Raw genomic sequence first — 5,000 nt, 5'->3', positions numbered from 1 at the left:
TATTTTTAACGGTCGAATCTATATTAGGGTCGCTGTACTTGGAAAGCTTGTTTCACGATCGAAGCCAAATACAGAACGCGTGCAACAATAGAAAATAGGTGTGTATCTGTATATATGCATTCAGATATATACAACGTATATATATATACATAGAGATAGATTTTAAACAGGATGCAATAACGTATAAGATAGGACGGACTTTTAATTAAGTCCTTACTCATTCTTCAAATTTGGCATCGATCTATTGACGATTTGAATTCTAATATAATTATACTCGTTTTAATTATGATCTCATTCTCTGTTTAATCAAGAATCGAGATAAGTATAGACTCTTTTTTAGATTCTTCTTTTTAGATGAATCTTCTTTTTTTTTCTTTTTTCTCTTTTTTTTTTTTTTTTTTTTTTTTTTTTTTTTTTTTTTTTTTTTTTTTTTTTTTTTTTTTTTAGAAGAATCGTCAAATACTTGTTCTTTCTTCCTTTCACTATTTATATATATATATATAGTTTATGTCGTTCCGACATAATCGGGTCACTGTGTCGAATGATCTGTATCGCCGCTTATATTCGGCACGGGTTCTCTCGCGACGACAATCAGCAGAGACTGCAGCAACTAAGGTCGCACATAATTTATATTGCATGTGTATATCCTCTGTGTATATGTATGTACACATATATACGCATATATGTATGTATGCGTTAGGAATAATCGATCTCAGTTTTGTTTCCTCGCGCCTCTTCATTTTTAGTCTCGTAAATATTATCTCCCAGGCCAATTCTTAAAACTCATCTCGAAAATTTTTTTCGTTTACAAAATGAAATCTCAAAGTCGATCGACGATTAAAAATTTTGAAGAAGTAGACCCCCTTTTTTTTCATCATTTTTCCAAACCATTTGGCAAGACGTTAGTTGGTTTGAAAGGCTTAGTTGGTCCAATTGATTTTCGACGACCACGATCCATCTAACGGTAGGATAGTCCATTCATTCGGTCGCGGAGAAAGAGAGAGAGAAAGAGAGAAAGAGAGAGAGTGAGAGAGAGAGAGAGAGAGAGAGAGAGAGAGAGAGAGAAAGCAAGTAGTCCATCTCTCTGCATTTCGCGTTCCAGCAACCTACATTCATCTCGTGCCAAGCCTGCGCTTTGGAATTTACGAATCGAGGACCGAGACAGTTATCAGTTTTAAATTCGTGCTGCCAGAGTCGCGATGTTTGCTTAGAAAAATTATTAATAGCCGGCCTACGCGATATTTTCTTCCTTTTCGTATACGCACACGCAGATTTAAGCACACGTGTGCGCGCACGCGCACGTACACTCACACTCGTACACTCTTAATGAAATAGAAGGACACGTATATACACATCAACATCACTGACAATTATATCTTGAAAAGCGTCAAAAAAATCTTGATCCTCGGGCGTGCCTTTACCAGATTCTTGAGACACATAGACGATTTTTTGTGTAGGAAGAGAAGAAGAGGATAAAGCGCGACGACGACGACGACGACGACGATGACATCGATCGTGAAGAGTAACAGGAATTTTTGAGACTCGTCAGTTTGAAGTAGAGACAGACAAATAGAGAAAACAGACAAACAGAGAGACATCCAGACACATAAACGAATAGGACGTAGGCGTTATAGAAACGTTAAATGTTCACCCGTTATAAAAGCAGTTAGTAGTTGGCGTCGCGACGCCCAAATCAACGTGTCCAGTTTATACCGGCTTTCACTGGTTATCCCGGACGTTCTCTTTCTCATCGACGTCGATGTTTTCGTGACGACGTTCATCGTCTTTCTTCGACGTCGCTGACGACAACTACGACGAAGACTACTACTAATATTACTATTACTATTACTATTACTACTACTACTACTACTATTACTACTATTACTACTATTACTATTATTACGACGATGTCTGTCTTGAGACTATTCGTCCTCGTGCGAACTTGGACCCATGTATAACTTCCCTCTCTCTCTCTCTCTCTCTCTCTCTCTCTCTCTCTCTCTCTCTCTCTCTCTCTCTCTTTCTCGATACTTATATCAGAAACGAGAAGTAGCAAGTCCAAAGGGTGAAAAAGGGGGGAAGAAGACGCCGTTGCGTAAGAGTCTGGACGTCGTCGAGCCGTCGCGACGGCGTCAGTCGTTCGAGCGCCGCCAAAGCACCACGGTACGCGGAAAATTTGTTCGAATCCTTTCCTTAAAAAGAGATAAAGAGATTTTCCCTTGGATTTTATTTCGATATATAGACCGATCGCGTTCTATTTCCTCGTCTCCGTTTGGTGACGACTTTGCGTCTAGCGTAAGGGTTTTCAAGGTCGACACGAAATTCCACTTCTCTTGAGGTCGAGGAGAGACGAATTTGCGTTCAAGGTCAATAGCGTGTACCATCTGCACGGCGAACGACATCGGCGTGCTCTTTCACACTCCCACGCGCATGCGCACGCGTCATGCTCGATGCAAGTCTTCCGTCTCTCTCTCTCTCTCTCTCTCTCTCTCCTCCCCTCTCTCTTGTTGTATCTTTTCCATCCATTTGTTTGTATATTTTTTTGTTTATATTCTCTCTCTCTCTCTCTGTCTCTCTCTCGTCTCTTCTCTTTCTGTCTTCCTTATGGTGTTTCTTATGCAGTGATCCTTTTAAAAGCAGTGATATTTATCAGATCGTGATACATATAATTATTTCAAGTCGGTGAATAATCGGAAGGATAATTTATCTACTTAAGTATTTATAAAGAAACGGATAGAATTTAAATAAAAAATAAATCAATTGTATTTCAACGATACTTCCATTAACCTAACATATGAGCTGTTAGAAAACTTGATGACAGATTTAGTTTTTATAAGAGACGAATAATTCATTGAAGAATTTTGAATAATATTCGTTTTGGCACTAATGCATTTTGTGCCAGGAAGGTAGTATCTTGAAAGAAGGAAGATATTAATATCACATTTGGGTTGCGTCGATCATATAGCTCAGTGTTGACCGCTTTTTCGACCGAACGCGGTTATATACTAGGAGAGCTATCGCCTTTAAGACTACTCCGAGACTCCTTCTTCTCTCTTTCCTACTTCTCTTGACTTATCCTCGTTTATTACTTCAGAAATACCGCAGTCATCGTAAAGTCTTACGTTATTCTTCGAAAGAGAAAAAGGAGAAGGAAAAAAAAAAGTGAAACAAACCGGAAAAAAAAGAAAAAAAGAAAAGAAAAGAAAAAAGAAACGACATGCGTTCATTGAATCTCATTCATAATTGATAAATCATTGGAGTTCGGATTAATTTCCCTTTCGAGCATTATTTAATCTACAAAAATGCATTATTTCTCTATGAATCTTCGAAAATTCTCTCTTTCTCTTTTCCCGTGTTTTCTTTTTCTTTTTTTTTCTCTGCGAAAGAAAAAGAAAAGAAGGAAGGAAGAGAAAGGAATGAAATAAAAAGGGAACAAAATAAAGGAAGACAGAAACGGTGTAGTATGCTCGTGATTTTTTTGGGGATAAGAATATTCCAGGTATTTTTCGTCGAGTGTCATCGATGCATAAATACAGTTTAGCGAAGGGACCGAACGAAAATGGAAATTTCGAATCGATCGCGTTCGAAAGCGTCTTTCATCATCGACGAGATGTGTCCGGGCGGTTTTGCCGATGCGACATTTTCCTCCTTTGTTCTGGCACGAAAAGCCGCAGGTACGTGTCAGGCATCGAAATTGAGCGCGATAGAATTCAAATTGATGGAGGAAACTATACGATACTCTGTTGTGTTGCCGGTGCCACATCGATAGACGGTAGCCATTTATTATCGGATTGTCATATGTATATACGTATGTTCGTCTTAATCCACGTCGAATTATTTATAACCATTTTATATTACCTTCACCCTCCGTCGTTGTCGTGTTCTATGATTTATCGATTTAAGATTAACGTGTATCACGTAGAAGCGTTAGATAATTTTCTAACGAATAAAAACCTTTTCGATATTCAAAGCAACGAAAATTTTCATCGATTTTCTTCGATTTTCGAAAGCACGATTTCGCGCACGGCACTTATTTTATATCGCATGAGAGAAGATGAAGAAAGGACGAATGAAAAGGAAAGAAAGAAAGAAAGAAAAGAAGAAGACAAACGAAAGGAAAAGAAAAGAAAATAAAAAAGAAAGTTCTTGGAAGACGAACTATTTTCCTTTTGTTCTTACTTCGATCAATAGAAAAAGAGACCGAATTGAGAAATTTCCTCGTATATTCCGAGTGATAGCAATTCTTACATAATCGAGAGTTCAATTTGATTTCAAAAACGAGAAGGATTTCCATGAGAATTTCAAAATGAAAGAACTTAGAGAAGTTAGTTAATTTAATAGATATTGTTTCGAATTCGATCGAATAGTATCTTATATATCTCGTATAATTATTAAAAAATTTTTAATTATTTCTTTTGATATTATCATTCAAAGGAAATAAATGATAAAGATTGTCAATCATTTTTCCCCTCGTTTATTTACTTATACCTTATATTCTATACTATCTTGTATAGTTTTGTTTTCGTAATATTTTCTTTCTCTTTTTTTTTTTTCTCTTTAAATTTAATTTTAGAATTCTCTTAAAAATTTTTTTCTTACGTTTCGACGTTTAACAACGTCGAGCAACAGCTGTTCATTAATATTGTATAGATTGGATCGTTGAAATTCGTAGGTGTATGATTCTTCGAAAGGATCGATATATAGTCTAAATCAAATAGGATATTTCTATGAAATTGACGGCTTTGTGCCAGGAACGTCGTTGAGGAAGTATACGCGATGATCATTCGGGAAACTCTTTGTGTGACGCGCGTCGCGCATTGGAAACGAGGAAACTGGACGCTTGTATACGAAGACGCCTCGGACTACTAGGCATCTTATCTTGTCGCGACCATGGTATAAAAGATAGCGTCTTTGAACAGGTGCCTCCAGTAATTGGTGACTATCGTGAGAACGCGATTAACTTGGCACACGACCACCGTTTTTCTTCAATGTGATTTGTC

At 37.3% G+C, this 5,000-nt stretch overlaps 1 protein-coding gene across 3 annotated transcripts in view; it reads left to right on the top strand.

Annotated features, from left to right (window-relative positions):
• LOC124423932 (multidrug resistance protein homolog 49) overlaps nucleotides 1-5,000 on the top strand; it is a 50,953-nt gene that overhangs the window by 13,358 nt on the left and 32,595 nt on the right. The gene's annotated exons all lie outside the window — the stretch shown is intronic.

This window comes from Vespa crabro, chromosome 4 (genome assembly GCF_910589235.1).
Source record: "Vespa crabro chromosome 4, iyVesCrab1.2, whole genome shotgun sequence".
NCBI lineage: Eukaryota > Metazoa > Arthropoda > Insecta > Hymenoptera > Vespidae > Vespa > Vespa crabro.
This window is presented reverse-complemented; position numbering and strand designations above follow the sequence as displayed.